This window comes from Chroicocephalus ridibundus, chromosome Z, assembly GCF_963924245.1.
Source record: "Chroicocephalus ridibundus chromosome Z, bChrRid1.1, whole genome shotgun sequence".
NCBI lineage: Eukaryota > Metazoa > Chordata > Aves > Charadriiformes > Laridae > Chroicocephalus > Chroicocephalus ridibundus.
Window position 1 is genome coordinate 83,399,089 of NC_086316.1, and position 18,765 is coordinate 83,417,853.

Sequence of the window (18,765 nt, forward strand, 5' to 3'; positions counted from 1 at the left end):
GCGCGGCTATGGGAATTGCCTACGCAGGGCCGGGGGGGGAGCTGGAGAGGGGCTTTGCGCTGCTGAAATAGCGTTCAATCTCACGAAGGAGCTGTTAAAAATAATAAAGCTTCACTGGGAATAACACACCGTCCTGCCGCGTCCCGTTTGCTCCTAAAGAAGCAAAAAGTTCCTGAGATAGATGGAGGTTTCAACCCCAAAATCCAGGTTGGGGGATCTCCAGATAAAGCACCTCCAATTTTTCCCTGCGCGGGCAGCGCGGAACAGGTCGGCTTGAGCCGGGCTTAACCCTGCACCGAGCATCAGCTTCATCCCCTTCTTTAATCGCGATTTCCCCGCAAGCATTCGAGCTGCCGAGATGTTTTAACTACTTAAGAGGAGAGGGTGGATTTTTTTTTTTTTTTTTTTTTTTTTCCCCCCCCACCCGGCAAGTTTTCTCCAAAGAACCACTGAATCAAACCCGACTTTAAACCGAGTATTAATAAAGAAGTATTAAAAATATATGGTATGGTACGGTATGGAATCATAGAATAGAATTAAGGACTATGTTGGGTTGGAAGGGGCCTTTCAAGGTCATCTAGTCCAACAACACAACACAACACAACACAACTAATATAATATAATATAATATAATATAATATAATATAATATAATATAATATAATATAATATAATATAATATAATATAATATAATATAATATATAATATATAATACAACAGAATATCTATTCTGTTCTATCCTATCCCTTCTATTCTACTCTATTCTATTCTAAATATTAATCACCTGCCTCATCAGAGCCCCTCTGCCCCCCCAGCAGGAGATGTCTTTTCGCACCGGCATCTCCCGTCTAAAAGAAAAGAACAAATAACTAAGCCGGATTTCCAGAAAAAAAACAAAAAACAAAAAACCAAAACCCAAACCGAACGCAAACCCCTCCACGAACGGAGAGGTTGTATCGTACAGGTGTTGATACGCAGCCAAAAATCGCCGGGCTCGGTAAAGATTCGAGTTAGCAAGCAAGGAAATCAGACAGAGAATCGCGGGTTCGAGTTCAAACAGCAATTAAAAACGCATGTAAATGGCGATAGATTAGCACGGAGGATCGCTACGACGCGCTGGAGATTTCCAACCCGAACACGATTAAGCCTCCGAGCACGGAATTCAAGCTCTTCCTTCCCCTCCCCTCAATAAACCGCAAAAGCCTTTAAAAAGGGGATAAAAAAAAAAAAAAAAAAAGAAAAAAAAAAGAAAAGCCACTTATTTTGGAAGCCGAAAAGAAGGCACGCGACCCACCTTCCCGCTCCGGGTGCCGACCTTCGTCCTCCCCTCGCCTGCCTCGGCTGGACGGGGGAATCCGGCAGCGTCGCTCCCCGGGTGTCTGCAGCCGAGCGGAGATTGTCATTGATTTGTGTGCGGAAAGTTAAGCCTTTCTAGGAGCGGTTGGGAGAATTCACTCCCACCACTCCCTCTAAACCAAAAGTATTTGGCACGGAGCCCTCCTCGTCCACCTGTACTATTAAGGTCTAACAACGTGCGGGACATTGACTGATTTTCCCGGGATCTTTGCATGTTTCCTTTCTAAACAAGCACACAAAGTCCTTTGGAAAGAAAAACTTGGGGGGGGGGGGTGTTTGTTGTCCTTTTTTTTTTTTTTTTTTTTTTTGGAAATCTCATTTTTCTTAAAGCAGATTTATCGCATCCTTTTTTTTTTCTTTTTTTTTCTTCTTTCTACTCAGCGGGCCAAGCCTTTTTCCCTGGTGTAACTGGTGACCCCTGACCCTGTGCTGAGTTGCACCTGCAGAGGGCCTGGCTCAGTTGGTGACACCTTGGGGGACTTCCCCGGCAAACCGTGCGCCCGTTTGGCTGAGACAAGGTAAAGCCTGGGGCGGGGGCGGTGAAAACCTTCTCTTTTCAAAAGAACTGGGGATAATTTAACTAAAAAAATCAGGTTTTGCCCACGAATGACCCGAGCGAGCAAGAAGATGGAGGCGAGGCATTGTTCAAAGGAGGGGTTTCCTTACCCAAGTCCCCAGTCGCCGTGTTGGCCGGGTGATGAGAGCCCAAATCGGGTGCCCAATCCAAGGAACGAGTGACTTTTTGAAAACCCTTCCCAAGTGCCCAACGTTGGGCTTCAAAGCTCCCCCCCGCCCCGTCCCTAGATTTGGAAGCCACCTCCTGGCCACCTCAGCTGCACCCACGCGGCCAACGACCCCGTCCCGCACCCACCTCCTGTGGTCCCCGTCCATGAGGACGTCCCCGGGAGAGGAGTCACCCCACCTCCGTCGCCATGAGTAGCCCAACCTGGCTAAGCCCGGCTTCTGCGCGACCCCAAAGGGTCGGCCATCGCGTTGAGTGATAAACAACAGGTCCCTCCTCTCCTCCTCGTTGGGTGCACCAAGGGTCAGCTCATTCCCCAGGTTCTGCCCCAAATTTAGCAGGCCCATCTCAGAGCATTCAGTCAAACACTGCATTTAATAAAATATTAATTCCTTTCTGGCACAGGTATTATTACAAGGAAATACAGATATTTTTTTTTTGTTAATATAATAAATCCGATGAGAGCAGCCGGACACCAAGTTCCACATTAGGAGGCCTTTCTGCTGGTCCTCCTTTAAAGCAACACATTAAAAAAAACCAACCCCAAATCACAACCAAAAATTGTTTATACAAAGGAAAATCTTTCTGAAGCACGAGGCAAAATCAAGTGTAAGATAGCCCGGGGCAACCTGGCACTCCCAGACACGGCTTGGAAGAGCTCCGTGCTCAGAGCACGGTTACTTTTGAAACTTTTATTTTATGCTTTCTTGGCTTGTCAGGGAAAAAAAAAATAAAAATGCTGCTTCCATCCCCACACCCAAACCACTATCTGCAACTCCTCTGACTACCGGGTTTCTAAGGAGTGTCTGGGTAAATCAGTAAATGAAGTCGGCGCGAACAATGTGTCTGGCCCTAGATAAGGGTAAAGCAAAACTTGGGCAGCATCCAGGGACTGCCAAGCCAGCGCGGAGAGGAACACCAATTGCCACCCACTGCTTTTCCTGGTACTCCCACAGCCTGCATCCCCCGTGGGATGGGAGCACCCATCCAAACCACCCGCCCGCACCCCAAGCACGAAACCAAGCGACTCTGCGTTTCCCACACACGCGGCTTTTTTTTTCCCCATCAAAATTGCTCGCTTCCATCAATCCGCCAAAGCCAATGCGACGACGAAACAATTACGTCCAGCCCCTTCTACTGAAGCGCATTGTTCATGGCGCTGCTTCCCAAGACGGCTTTTAATCAGTGCGGATGGAAATGTCCCCAGCACCATTGAGGTGTTGGAGCGTGTCCAGAGAAGGGCAACGGAGCTGGTGAGGGGTCTGGAGCCCGAGTGTGGTGAGGAGCAGCTGAGGGAGCTGGGGGTGTTCAGCCTGGAGAATAGGAGGCTGAGGGGAGACCTTCTCGCTCTCTACAGCTCCCTGAAAGGAGGGGGTAGCCAGGGGGGGTCGGTCTCTTCTCCCAAGGGACAGGTGATAGGACAAGAAGAAACGGCCTCAAGTTGTCCCAGGGGAGGTTTAGGATGGATATTAGGAAAAATTTCTTCACCAAAAGGGTTGTCAAGCATTGGAACAAGCTGCCCAGGGCAGTGGTGGAGTCACCATCCCTGGAGGTATTTAAAAGATGGGCAGACGTGGTGCTGAGGGACCAGCACCGTGGTTTGGATGGTTGGACTTGGAAGATCTCAAGGGTCTTTTCCAACCTAAACGATTCTTTGCTTAAAAATGGCCCCCCAAAATCCTGCAAGCCAAACCCGACGTTTTCATACAGAAGAATACTTGAGGGGGAAGGAGGCAACAGCGACGAAGGAAACATCTCAGCAATGACTTTCCAGTCCAAAACCACAGCAGACCAATAGGTCCCCGCTCAGCCCTGGAAATTATTTCCCATTTACCCACGTGAAATTGCTTCCCGGTTTTTGATTGTCATTAACAGAGGGATGAGCGGGTCTCCCAGACTATAAAGGAGGAGAGGCTGAACTGCTTCTAACAGGGTGTGAAATAAGAACAACAAGGAGAAAGAAGACCAGAAAGGGTTGTGGCGGACCCCACCTCGGATCACACGAGCACAACAGGAAACACCCAGTAAAAAAAAAAATAATAGAAAAGGTTGTAATGATTGCTTATCCCAGCTCAGGAAAGCTCTAATTAAAGGTGTATTGAATTGAAAGCTTTCCAGAAGAAAGAGGACTTAAAGGATGCCTCTTCAATCAGAAAAATAAATTATCATCAAATTTAAAGATTTTCATGGGCATAATTAATTTGGACACACTTTTGCTTTCTACAGCTTTTTTTTTTTTTTTTAAGAATAAACTGGCACAAGTGTTTTGTGAAATTTCGCCATTTTTTTCCTTTCGAACCCGAGTTTTTAAGGCCAACTTTGGCTAGGTGGAGCCCAATAATCAACCTCAGTGAATCCAGTCCTCTGAGAGCCAGAGGAAGATATCTTCCGCAACGAGATTTGCTGCACCAGTCACGTTTTTCAAAGGAAAAGCATTTTCTTCCTCAAACATCCCTAATTCATTGCCAAAACCCGTGGTTAAAAAAAAAAAAAAAAAAAAAAGATGATCTTTTTAAATTTTGGGAAGAAATAAAACCCAGCCACGTTTCCCCCCAGAATCTCACAAGAAACTGCTTACAAATGGAAAACTTGGAAAAGCCCGACGAGGTTTCCTCCAAGGTGGCTATCCCACACACCCGCACGTCTTTCCGTTTGCTGTGGTGCGTACCCCCATTAACTTCAACACCACCCTCCAGGCAATAAAATTAAGCCTTGCCTAAGTGCTTCCAAATGTTGGCCTGATTTTCAAGGTGATATAGAGTAAGTGGAAGGAAGAGATGCGAGCCCACAACCTTGATGCGCGCCCTCGTCACCTGGGTACCACCAGGTCAGGAGGAAGGAGGATGGGGAAACGAGGAAGAGATGCGAGCCCACAACCTCGATGCACACCCTCGTCGCCTGGGTACCACCAGGTCAGGAGGAAAGAGGATGGGGAAATGGAGGAAGAGATGCGAGCCCACAACCTTGATGCGCGCCCTCGTCGCCTGGGTACCACCAGGTCAGGAGGAAGGAGGATGGGGAAACGACCTGTCTGGTTTAAGAAGGTCTCTACGCTCATGGTTTGTGTAAGAGCTGCTGGTTTCTCATCTTTAAAAAGTAATGGTAGACATTGGGAAAGGGCGAGAGGGTGAGTCGTGAAAGGGATTTCCTTGGTAGTAGCCCCGCAGATGATGAGCCGTTTCCAGCGAGAGGCTGAATCACCAGTTAACCCATGCCACAGACTGGGCAGATTCGCTGGCCCAGGCTACGTGTCTTAATATTCCCAGCTGAAAAAAAAAATTAAAAAAAGCTCTAAAGCGAATCAATGCCAATTAAGTGCTTTGCTAAAACAATCTAGCTGGAGTCCCAGTGATTTCACATTTGAAACCATAATGCTCATAATCCAGATCGATCCTGAGGGATCTCCAGTGCTTTGCTTAACGTGGTTGGTGGAACTCAACGAGGCTCCAGTGTCTTCAATGGGAATAGGGTCATTTATGCTACCCAGAGATTTTCTCGAGAAATGAATACAGAGGTTGATTTCTATCGAGGAACAGGGCTGGATGCAGCCAAGATGATATTGTATATCATAGAATCACAGGGTTGGAAGGGACCTCTGGAGATCATCTAGTCCAATCCCCCTGCCAGAGCAGGGTCACCCAGAGCAGGTGGCACAGGAACGCGTCCAGGCGGGTTTGAATGTCTCCAGAGAAGGAGACTCCACAGCCTCTCTGGGCAGCCTCTTCCAGGGCTCTGGCACCCTCAAAGGAAAGAAGTTCCTCCTCATGTTTAGGTGGAACTTCCTATGCTCAAGTTTGTGCCCGTTACCTCTTGTCCTGTCCCCGGGCACCACTGAAAAGAGCCTGGCCCCATCCTCCTGACACCCACCCTATAAGCATTTATAAGTGTTGATAAGGTGTCCCCTCAGTTGTCCTTTTTCCAGACTGAAGAGACCCAGATCCCTCAGCCTTTCTTCACAAGAGACGTGTTCCAGTCCCCTCATCATCTTGGTAGCCCTTTGCTGCACCCTCTCCAGCAGTTCCCTGTCCCTCTTGAACCAGGGAGCCCAGAACTGGACACAGTTCTCCAGGCGTGGCCTCATCAAGGCAGAGCAGAGGGGGAGGATGACCTCCCTCCACCTGCTGGCCACACTCTTCTTGGTGGAGCCCAGGATGCCATTGGCCTTTTTGGCCATGAAGGCACATTGCTGGCTCATGGTCACCCTGTTGTCCACCAGGACTCCCAGGTCTCTTTCCACAGAGCTGCTCTCCAGCAGGTCAGCCCCCACCTGTACCGGTGCATGGGGTTGCTCCTCCCCAGGTGCAGCACCCTACACTTGCCCTTGTTGAATTTCATAAGGTTAGGCGTGCACAGGTGTATGTGTAGTGTTACAATGGGATTTTGCCACATCATATAGCTTCATTGGGAAGCTCTCAGAGGAAGACCTGCACCCTGACCTCTTCCCCAAGTCTATCTCCTCCAGCAGGGACTGGTACCACCTCTGGAAATGTGGTCACCTTGGGGTGAAGCTGGCCCTACAGCTCCCACCCCTTCTCGATCCACAGCTCCCAGTCCTTCTCACTCCCCTGCAGCTCCACGGTGCTACAAGGGAATCAGAATGATCCCATGTTAGCAAGAACGTGGCAAAACTTTGAATTAAACCTGTATTTTCCTTGGAAAACATTTACCTTTCCCCACTGGGTCTTATTCTCAGTCTAATGAAAGAAGATGAAGCCAGGCAGATACGCTGCCTGTGCAGTCTCTTGCTCGGAGGGAGAGAAAGATCATCTCCAAGGGCGACAGATTAGGACGTGGAAGGCTTGGTGGCATGGCATGAGAGAGGTGCTGTAAGGCGAAACGCATTAAACCCTCCTCCGCCTCCCAAAACGCAGCCGTAGCCAGCTCACCTGAGACAACGGCCATTCCCAGCGCTGAAGATCTAGGGGCCAGGAACCTCGTCTCGGCCCCGAAGCCACCAGCGAGGAGGGAACGACACCAGCTCCTGCTCCCCAGGGGACGCGCTGCAAATGGAGCGCGCGCACGTCTTCCTCCTTGAACCCATGCCCGTATAAACACCTGATGTATCGCTTGATAACTTGGTTAGATGACACATGCCCGAAGGCAGCAGCCAGGTCACCTCGCTTGGTTTTAATGCTTCAGTCCCCCCGCTTTGTCTTTACCGGGAAAGATTTTTGAATCCGCTTCACCTTGTGTTTGTGCAGGGCTGGGACCGGGTGAGGGTTAACAAAAAGAAATGATCATAGGATGAATCCTAAACACAAACGGATGTTTTTAATAAAAGGCAAGATGGGGATCAAAGAGCTGCTTTGCAGAGCTCCATGTGTTGGTGCAGAGTTTTATTGGAGGTATCCAAAGCCGAAGCTGGGTGAGATGAAGACCTCCAGGAAGGTTCAGACCACCTGGGGCTTCTGAACATCCATTTGACATGTTCCATCACCCCTGCAGCCAAAAAACCTTCCTAGCACCCCAGAGCAAACTTGAAATGGGTGGTACAAAACCCGAAGTGGCACAAATACAATCTGCTGGGGGATGAAAGGAAGGCGGTGGAGAGCATCCACAAAGACCCAACCTCTAGGGATGGCTACAGATTTCAGCCTGGCTTCCACTGCCATCACTTTTGCACCGTTTGCGGCCCCAGCGCAATTGCCACGCTCGGCTTTTGAAACGCGTCCCCTGCCTCGTAATTTCTCGATGGGTTATTTTCGCTTTGCTCTCGCCCAAAAGGAGCCACGACTCCTCGCTGGGTCTGCTCGCGCCATCCCGCCCTTGGATGGACTAAGGACGACCAAGTAAATTGCCCATCGTAACCAGCGTGCCAGCCTCCGGGCGTTGATAACCCTCAGCCCGGACCACTTCCTTTCGTTTGTACAATCCATACAGTTATCCGTATCCGGGAATAAGAAATTTAGCAGAAGCTCCCCGACGTAGGTAGGAAACAATCTCATTTGCTTTCAAAAGCTGTGGATCAGGCCACAGCTCCTTGCAGGATATCACATTAATAGCGAGAGGCAAATGAAGCATTTTACTTCTCTTAGCCGAAAAGAAAAAAAAAAAAAAAAAAACGTAAAATATGCGGCCGACCTGATTTACCTCCCTGATAACGTATTTAAAAAATGCTCCCAGGCTGAGGACTTCGCCAGCTGAGATTTCGTGCGAAATGAGACTGTTTATGTCATGACCGCAACCTTCTGAAAAATGCCCCTTTGGATGGGGAAAGCTCACAAGACCCTTAGGTATAATGATCTCAGCTATATCAATAACCACATTTCGGCAGATTCATTATCTGCTCGCCGGCCTGCCCAGCCGCGCAGCAAAGTGTTGCAGCAGGCTGGAGCGAGAAAGGAAAACATTGAATTCAGCCGTTCCTCCCGCAGAAAAAAAAAAAAAAAAAAAAAAATTTGACACGGTGGGTCATTCTTTTCCCTAGCAAAAGCCAAGCTTTTATTTCCTCTGCTTTCACGCCGCGCCGGGGAGGGAGGACCGGAGCTACGCACAATATTGAACACAACCGATCAATCCCCCTTTAGCGGGTGCACGAGCGTTTTCCTTCACAGCTCGCATCTTCGCTCCCCAAGCACCCTCACCCCTCCCTGTCCCAAACTTTACAGCAGAACATTTTTCCGCCTTTGCCTGTTCCTCCCGATATTCGCTCCATCGTTCGAGATTTTAACATCCCTGCTAACTCTATGCAGGGATACCCGACCGCACTCCATCGGAAATTTAGGCTACAAAACACAGGTTTATTTCATACCGGAATTTTCAAGCAAGAGGGACCATTACGATCATGTATTATGCCCTCCAGCTTCGTACAAAATAAAATACTTCACCCTGTAATTTCTGCAGCGAGGCCCTAATTCCTGCCTGCCCTCCAGCATTTAGAAGCAGAGGTAATCTTGGCTGAAAGATTTCAAACCAAGGGGGCTTTTCCCTGCTCCTTGGCAAGCGTTCCTTAGCAATTTATTAGCCACCGTACTAAAAAATTTGCATCTTTTTCCTTTTCTTTGTTGTGCCTGTGTGTGCCTAGCTCTAGCTTCTGAGCATCTCCTCACACCGAGCTTTTTTCTCCTCGGCTAAAGCAAACAGTTTGGCTCCCTTCCCAAAGTTGGGACTTGGAGGCTACGAACCCAGGAGCAAGGATGAGCGTTGTGAGCATCTCCCGTAGCATCTCACTGCTACGTTCACCGGCAACGGAGAGCTGGACCAGGGATGGAGATTGCTCCAAGAAAAGCCATGGATAGGTGGGTTGAGGCATGACCCATCTTCACCTAAGGAGGAGAGAGAAAGAGGCCACCTGCCCACCTCCTCCCAGCCTGAAAGGGGCTGGAGCCTGCCATGAGGACAACGTGGGGCAACAAAACGTGCCTGCTATCCATGCCCGCCCTACGTACCCCCAGAATTCACCACCAGACCCCATTTTTCTCCACTCCAACACGAAAAAAAAGGCAACATACAGCAGAACCAGTCAAAAAAAACCCCACCAAACACAAAACATGATCTTCCCATCTCCTAGCTCGAGCCCACCACGTGTAACTGGATTGTCCTTTGAAGAGCATGAGATTGGACACATGGTGGGAGAACAGGTATTTATATGAAAACCTCTTTAGGATGGTGGGTAACAGTTTTAAACTGAAAGAGAGGAGATTTAGATGAGATCTGAGGAAGAAATTCTTTGCTGTGAGGGTGGTGAGCCCCTGGCCCAGGTTGCCCAGAGAAGCTGTGGCTGCCCCATCCCTGGAGGGCTTCAAGGCCAGGTTGGACGGGGCTTGGAGCAACCTGGTGGTCTGGTGCGAGGTGTCCCTGCCCAGGGCAGGGGGGTGGGACTGGATGGTCTTTAAGGTCCCTTCCAACCCAAACCATTCTGTGATTCTATGAGCATCGCAGCCGAAAAACTCTACTTCTGGCTTGGCCACCGCGCAACCTGCGCATGGGAAACTCATGTTGTCCTCATCTCAGAGCTGCTTGAAGGTGAGAGCGAAATGGCTAATGGAGGGGAACTGGTGAACATGGATTGTGGATAGGGCACCCATCACCCCCATCTCACCCGTACTGGTAACACCAGTGCCAGGGCTCTGCTACCTGCAGGAGAAGGCCCTGGAAGAGCTCTGCCCCAGCAGCAAGCGCATTTGCCCTTTCTGCCCCAAGCCCTGGGATTTATTATTCCAGAAACACGGAGCAGGAGGGAGCTGGGCAAACGGGTGGAAAGAAAAGGGCAAAGGTAAGATGGGAGAAAGAAATAGCGTCTCTCTTCTAGGTCAGGGGAGAGAGCAAGCAGTCACAAACTGCTAAGGAGAGACAAGGCCTTGTACATCCATGGATGACTAACCTAAAATTTGGGGTTGGAACTAGATGATCTTTAAGGTCCCTTTCAACCCGAACCATTCTATGATTCTATGAAAATTAGCATGGCAACATGCAGAGGGGAGTGGTTAAAAAGAAGTATTAAGATACAGAATGCAATGACTTAAAAAAATCTGAAGGTTTTGGAGGCAAATCTCATCCTTCGCAGAAAGGCTGGTGGGTCTGAAGGTTTTGGAGCTCTTGGAGGTGGCTCAACTGCTTGGCGACCCAAATAGATGGGCAACAGCACAGGAAATTAATAACTCCTCCCTCATAAATGCAAAGCGACGCAGGGCAGGGAGAGGAATTTCTGCTCCTCAGGCACCTTCCAGGGTCCTAAACTGTGTCAAAGCAAGGAAGGGACCTCTCAGCAAGGGCGGCAGCACGGTGGAGACCTCCGCTCTGCGCGCAGCCGCAGCCGCAAAGCTAACGAGACGTTCAGCTGCATATGGAAAGGGACGGCGGATAATCCTGGAAATATTATCAAGCCTTCGTATAAATCAGTAGCGCAGGCTCAGACGGGGAGAAAAGTAATGACGCAGAAACGGCAGAAGCGTTCCATCAATATTTCTGCGCCGCGTTTGGAAAGAAGCAGGATGAGACGCTTGTATCACATGAGGAGGATGAAGCACTTTCCAGTCCATTAGTAACCAAGGAGGTTGTTAAACAGCATCTACTAGCGATAAACAATTTTAAATCAGCAGGCCTGGATAACTTGCTCCCAGGAGCCCTCCAACAGCTGGCTGAGAAGCTCTCTGGCCCGCTGATGTTAATTTTTAATAAATCTTGGAATACCGGGGAAGATCCAGACGGCTGGAAGCATGCAAATGCTGCACCGATCTGCAAAAGGGGCAAGCGGGATGGCCTGATGAACAGGTTGGCTTGTCTGCCATCCATCACCGGTAAAATAATGGGAACCCTCCCGAGAGTCAACCAGAAGAGGAAATAAAGGACGTGAATGCACTTAATGCTCGTCAGAGAGGTTCTGCAGCAAACGCATCACATCAAACAAGGCGGATTCTGTTCTTCGAGGAGATTACAAGTTTGGTTAATAAAGATAATTGCCTGGAGATAATATACGTAGGGTTTTGTACGGCGTTTTGATTTACTGTGACGTGACGTGCTGATTGAAAAATGAGCGCGGTATCGTAAGAACAAAGCCCACGTGGAGGGGATTCGGAGCTAATCACAACAAATAGCTGTCAGAGGGAATCGGGCTGTTTCCAGGGGGGATTTTACAAGGCTCAATCCCAGCCCCGGTATTGAGCGTTTTCTTATCTGGAAGCAAATATAACGTCGCTGCTGATAAATCAGCTACGTGCTACGCAAACAGGGGAGACCAAGCCATCTGAGCGGAGACGATGGCAGCCAAGCATCTGGCTGGGGTCATCACTCCGCCTCGGAGGATGAGAAGAAGGGCACAGTCAGTGAAAAAACAGAGATGGGATGCTCAGAACCCATGCAGCGACCGGGAGGTGACGCCGTGGCAGGTGGTGGTGGGGACCATGGCCCCGCAGAGAGACGTGGACACCTGGCCCCGCAGGCTGGCAGAAGGTTAGTTGTTACGCACACCTCAACGTCTCCAAGGAAAAATCCTTGGAGTGGGTATCAGGAGATAAAACAGAGCCTGGGATGAGGGGGGGTCGGGATGAGTGACTCCGTACTGCAGGATTTTACAGCATCAGGGCTTGGGCATTGCCTAGGAGAGGACGCACGACCCAAACCAGCTCTTTCTGTGCCCCTCACGGGGCTTAATTCTGACACGGACCTTTGTGACCCTGAGGAAATCAATTAAAGCTTGATCCAGCTTTTTTTGTAACAGGAATACTTCCATCTGGCCTTTCTTCTCCCTGAGACTTAGCTGCCCTTTGGGAAAAACCAACGCTCCATGCATGTCCCTGAAGAGTGACCTGGGAGCTTTGCTGCCCAACGCCAGCCTGAGCCAAGCCCAAAGGTTTACTCAGCTCCAGATGCACGTCTTTTTGTCCTCTCGAAATCCCCTCAAGGAAGAATTTAGCCATCTTTTTTCCATCCACCAGGATTTGCAGAGGGCTTCCTACCCCCTGCACGTGTCCTAAACCTTCAGAGTTCACCGTGGGAGCTGGAGACAAACTCTGGCTAAAGGCACCCCACTCCCTTGGTCACAGGTTTCCACTTGACTTTGCCACTAACCAGTGACTGGAGAACTTGCTGCTCACAACGTTCCTCAAGGGCTCCTCCGACTGCTCTTGCTTCAGGGACAGGAAAGAGTCAACAATTCAAATCCCAGATGTTTCACCCAAACAGGCCCCATCCATCAACACCTGAGCAGAGGATTCGAATGCATGGTTATTGCTGAAGGTGAATTCAAGAGATAAGGCGTTAAATCAAACTCTTATCTAACGCAAGACATTACAAAATGTTTCAAACTTGGGCAAAAAAAAACCCCAAAACCCAAAATAATCCAGTTTGGCTTAAAATCACCGAAGTCCACCACATGCGGTTTTGGTGAGGTGATCATACCGATGGTGGAGCCTCCTTCGAGGAAGCTGCAGCCACCTTATCGGGCTGCCCAGATGCAAGGTAAAAATTTCACCCAAAAAACCCAATCTGGGGTGAACGCCAGCGGGAAGATGCAGCGGGTACCAGCCGCAGTCCTTGAACCCAGAATCGTCTTCCCCGTTGTGGCTCCCATCACCCAAGCTGCCAGCCAGAGGAGAGAAGACTCCATCTCCCCAAAGAGCCGCCGATTTTGGTTGGTTGCCTCTTCTATTCAGCTGGGTTTATCGGAAAGGATGCACCAAAACTATGAGGGTGGTGAGCCCCTGGCCCAGGTGGCCCAGAGAAGCTGTGGCTGCCCCATCCCTGGAGGGGTTCAAGGCCAGGTTGGACGGGACTTGGAGCAACCTGGGCTGGTGGGAGATGTCCCTGCCCAGGGCAGGGGGTTGGAACTAGATGATCTTTAAGGTCCCTTCCAAGCCGAACCATTCTATGATTCTATGACTCTAAAACCAGCAGCACCCAAATCCCTACGGTTGCCCTCAAGCATTTTGCTCCTGTGTCCCCGCACTAAAGGGGGGAAAGGATCACCGTGGCATCGCTCCTGAGCATGTCTTCAAATATCCCTGCTTCGCACCGAGTCCTGGCTGCATGAGAGCCCTGCCGGGGGCGGCCTGCCCCGCTGCCTTGCCTGCCTCCCACCACCTCTTCCTCCCCGGCTCTGCAGCCGCGGCGAGGAGCGTAACACAACCGCAAGCACTCCATCCCTCCAAGAAAGATATTACCTCCACTCCCACCTTCCTCCTCGCCCCCGCCCCAGCTCCCAGCTCGGCCAGCGTGTTTTTCCTCTGCTGCAATTAACGCTTGACGAGGCAGAACATCCCCCCCTGCTCCAGCAGAGCCCAAGACAGCGCAGCCAGGGCATTTAGAAGAGAGGGAGGGGAAAAAAAAAAAAAATTAAATAAAAGCGGACGAAAGCTTCTTGTCTTAAAACTCTCCCTCAGCCGGCGCATCGGGCAGGTTGGCACCGCCACCAGGTGTTGCCGCGTAAGCAGGGGCTGTGGCAGGGTTGGTCCGGGCACCCCGTCGCAGCACCCTCCCCAGTTCATCATCAAGGCACCCTGAGCGCTCGCCCGGTTTTGAGCAGATGGGTGAGACCCAGGAGTTCCCATTTACGACCCGGGCGCTGCTGCGGAATCAGATCACTCACCCAAGAGGGGCAGGATACGTCCCCGTGGGGTTCCCACCCCACCACGGCTGCGCGGCCCCCCGTGTCCCCCCCAAGCGCTCATGAAAAGATTTGGCTCTGACTGCTCCGGCGGGGCCTGATTTTTTCAACAGGTCGAAATTGTAATTGCACATTTCCCTCCCCCCCGCTCCCCATATTAAAAAAAAAAAAAGGAGGAGGAGGAGGAGGACGGACTCATTTATCATGTGCAGCCAAACCCCAGGCTGGACTCGGTGAAATGAAAATGAGTCGGTGACACTTTGTGTAATGGCATTGCAGTTTGTTCTCCTAAATAATTTGTATTTTAATGAGCCCTTTTTGCTCCAGCAAAAGCTGGCGTGCGTAGCCCCCACACCTTCTCCAGTCCTTCTGTGCTTTAATTTGATTTGAAAAAATTCCCAGTGCCGTATTTTTATTAACAAAAAGACAAGCAGCCGCACTTCTCTCCTGGCTTCGATGGGAACAGGTAATGAATCTCTGCACGCGGGAGACGGCTCTTATCTCCACGGCCTTGCCGTTCCCAAACCTACTTATTTAAAAAACTCCCCCATCAAGAGAAACGGAGAACAGAGAAAGTCAGCAAAGAAACAAAAAGGCAATCAGGAGCTTTAAAGAAGCAGGGGAGCACCATGATTTCCACCTGATCTTCTCCTGCCGGGACAGGTCTTTAGGTCAAGACACTGTAAATGAGCAGAAGTCGCTTTGGGGAGCGTGATCACGAAAAGCTGTTTTGCAGCACTCGGACTTGCAAAGGGCTTCTCCACTTGGGTCATGCTCAACTTGACGTGGAAGAGATGGCAGCTCCGTCCTTCCACCCACCGCGTTGGCGGCGGGGTGGCTTGGCCAGGTTAGTTGAGACGTACACCCTACACCCAGACATCATCTGGTCTAGGCTAAGGTGGTGGTCCTGGCCGTGGTGGGTTCCCGGGGAAGGGCAGTGGGGCTCTGATCCCATAGCAGACCTGCATGGACCAGAGCTGCCCCCCATCTGGGTGTGAGGGTGCTTCCGAGCCATCGCAACACAAAGTCTGACCCATTCAAACACCAAGTCGCACCCGCACAACCTACTCCTGGAGGCTGCTCGAGCTAGAAAGTTTGCGGGTGCAGCGAAAACCCACTAGAAAGCTCAGCAGAAGAGGGGGACCTGAAAGCTGTGACAGCATCTTCCCTTGCCTGCTTCTGAACCCCAGCAGCACCTGCTCCTGCTCGTGGTGGGGACGGCGTGGTGGCCTCACACCTCACCGTGACACCTCCTCGCTCTGAGTTACGGAGAAAGCATTGTCCCGGCTGAAGGACAGAGCAGCGATGGCTAAAATGGTCGGTCAGGAGGAGGGAAGGAGAGACGTCCCTGCACATCCACTCCCCCACGTTAGCCTAACGAGCTTCATTAACAGGGAGGACTTTGTTCTGCAGCTGGGCGGGATGCAGGCAGGGGATGGAGGCGGGGGGTCGGGAATGGGATTCCTGACCCCCTCCAGGAAAGGAGGCGCTTGGCAAGAGCCCCGGGAGGACAACAGCCCAAACCAGGCCAGGGTTGGGGTGCCATTGACGTACTGGAGATACCTGGGATAAGATGACCCAGTTGGTCCGTCTCCGCTCTGCTCCCTAATCCCTTTCAGATGCCCTCTCCCTCCCCAGCACTCCAGGGCTGTCGGAGAAAAGAGGCACCCAAAGGCTACCGGAGAGGTCAGAAAAGCAGCACCGGCTCATCCTTCAGTCCACCTTTCATTTCTCTGGGAAATATTATGGAGAAGGGAAATCCAAAAGGAAGGCTGGCTTAAACAAACTGCAAAACCTCCGCAAACCTTGCAAACATCAGCCCAACCAGGCTCAACCGCAGCTCTCACCTTCAGGCCGGGCAAACAAACGTCACGGGTTTAGGCGCCAATTTGGTTTTAACCATCTACCAAATCGGCGTTTCCCTCCCATCCTCCTTCCCCGGAGTCGCAGCCGCGGCAGCTCGGAGTTAGCGTTACTCCTGGTTCCCAAAGCCTCGGAGATACGCTTTGACCTTCGTTATTTGCCCTGGTTTAATTTCCAGCCTCCCTTTGCTAACCCTCCCCTGTGGAACCCTGCCAGACTCTCTCCCTCCCTCGAGACCATCCTTGCTGCTGTTTTAACTTGGATTTTAATCACCTTCTACTTTGATTACTCCGCTTCCCTCTTTTACAGCCTTCCTCGGTGCCGTGCCACCTCACCAGCCTTTTTGGGAGTACCAACTGGACCAGCCAGATTACTCTTAGGAAATATCTGCTCTTTCCTTGGTTTCTTCCCTACCCTGGGAAGAGCTTCAAAGCCGCTCTCCCCGCTGGCAGGATTCCCGGGAGGGAGCGAAGCTTCGCGGACAAGGCCAGCAATGATCTGAAGAGCCCAAGAAACCTGGCATTAAGGCTTTAGGTCAAATCCAGGGTCCACCAATTGCCCTAAACGGCCCGACACCAAGAGGCTGATGCACCAAACCCCAGCTGTGCCTCCAGGAAGGTGCTCTCTCAACCCCCAACTGCCTCCAGGTTGTTTTAAACCCTGAATAAGGAGGTCTAATCCCTCTTCCAAACCTCACGTCTGCCTGCTCCTTTCCAGCTCTTGTTTTCTTTGCTGTTCCCAAACAACATCCGAGCCTCATTCGAACGTTCAGCTCCCGGCTTTGGAGGCATCCTGCGAGGTTTGCGCACCCAACCCGACGGGAGAGGATTTTCTCATGGGAACGGCTGCTTCCTTAAACAGACCTCGCGTGATGAGATCGGGAGATCAGAAACATCCAGTGGACTTTCTCTGGCCGCTCATTAGCTTACAGCTCCCCTTTTCTCTGCCTCTGCTTGGCTATATGCCTTCCCCCCCCACCTCCCAACCCCCCCGTCAAGCTTTTTCCAGCCTCTCGGTGATTTTTTCCTCTGGCTGGTAATTGTTCCCATTGCCCTTCGCTCACAGATGGTCCTCGGAGAGCTCGCTATTGATGTGGTGCCAGCTCTCCTCAATCCCAGCTGTTAAACCGCATTAGGAGACGAGCTACCACACAGCAGGGACCGCTCCTCCGCTCCATCTGCCCTTTTACACCCGGGCCATCGCTGGAAGAGGGTTTACTCACCAAAGATACCCCAGCTGGGCAACCTCTCGGTCCCCTCCTGGCGACCAGGTCACCCTCCAGCCCCCCGGCCCCCCACCAAAAGCCTCCCAGGTCTATCTGGATCTCCCCACCCACCCTTCCTCCTCCTTGACGACCCCTGGCCATGAAAGTCAGTCACTTTCCCTTCTCCAAACCTCTTTCCCACCCCCTTTTGGCTTGTGAGAGCCTCTGTGGTCCCAGCACAGCAAACCTTACCGGTGGAGGGGTCCTCTGCGCTCACCGAGCAGCCGTCAGGCTGAAGTTTTTTAGAATGGGGATGTTGAGACACTGGCCCAGGTTGCCCAGAGAGGTGGGAGATGCCCCATCCCTGCGAATATTCAAGGTCAGGTTGGACGGGGCTCTGAGCAACCTGGTCTAGTTGAAGATGTCCCTGCTCGTGGCAAGGGGGTTGGACTAGTTGGCCTTTAAAGGTCCTTTCCAACCCAAACCGTTCGACGATTGTACGATTCCAGCTCCCGGGCTCCAGCCCTGCTCCATAGGGACAACCTGGACTACCAGCCAGGCAGGATGGATGCGAGCAGAAGAAAACAAGAGGGAAAAAAGCACTGCAGACCAGACGGGAGGTGAAAGCAGCTCTTATTTTTCACTGGACCAAGTTGTTTTTGGAGGCACAAACACTAGGTTCATTCATAAAGCAGCAAAGTGCTGGGTTTTCGACGGAAACAATGAATTAGCAAGGATGAGCAGCAACAGGATAAATGACCTTTTTCCTGCCTTCCGAAGTGTCCTGTTTCTTTCCTAACGCGGCGGCCAACTGCTCGTTGAGCTCCACAGTACTCAGCCCCAGCGACCTGGAGCCTCCAGGGAAGCCCAAGGGCTTGGCAAGGAGCTTCCCGCGGGGTCACCTCCTTCCCTGTTGGCTCCACACCCTTCCCACCCAAATCCACAGGGAGCCTGGGGCAGGAGGGGACCCCACATGGCACTGGGGATGTGAAGCATGAGCGTTGCCACCCAGAAAGGTGACAGTCCCATGGCCAAAGCCAAGCCATCACGGAACAAAGCTGCATCAGGGGAAATTTTAGAGGGTAGATTTCCATGAGATCTTAGGAGGAAATTTTTCGCTATGAGGGTGGTGAGCCCCTGGCCCAGGTTGCCCAGAGAAGCTGTGGCTGCCCCATCTCTGGAGGGGTTCAAGGCCAGGTTGGCCGGGGCTTGGAGCAACCTGGGCTGGTGGGAGGTGTCCCTGCCCAGGGCAGGGGGTTGGAACTAGATGATCTTGAAGGTCCCTTCCAACCTAAACCATTCTATGATTCTATGATTCTAAGCTCAGACTGGACATTAGGAAAAGGTTCTTCACTCAGAGGGTGGTCAGTCACTGGAACAGTCTCCCCAGGGAAATGGTCAAGGCAGCAAGCCTGGATGAATCTCGTGGTTGTATGATTTAGTTTTAGGTAGTCCTGTGAGGAGCAGGGAGTTGGACTCAATGATCTTTATGGGTCCCTTCCAACTTGGGATATTTTACGATTCTGTGATCAGCGCCCTTCACGCCAGCCCGGTGAG

General features: G+C 51.3%; 1 protein-coding gene across 4 annotated transcripts in view; it reads right to left on the minus strand.

Moving 5' to 3' along the window:
• The window catches only part of ZBTB7C (zinc finger and BTB domain containing 7C), a 165,099-nt gene that overhangs the window by 47,082 nt on the left and 99,252 nt on the right, over window positions 1-18,765 (minus strand). The window contains exon 1 of one of the 4 annotated variants that reach the window (XM_063321051.1): window positions 1,295-1,335. The exons of the other annotated variants lie outside the window; for them this stretch is intronic. The gene's annotated coding sequence lies outside the window, so the exon portion shown is untranslated. Of the gene's footprint in view, window positions 1-1,294; window positions 1,336-18,765 lie in introns of those variants that run through there. 4 annotated transcript variants of the gene reach the window in all.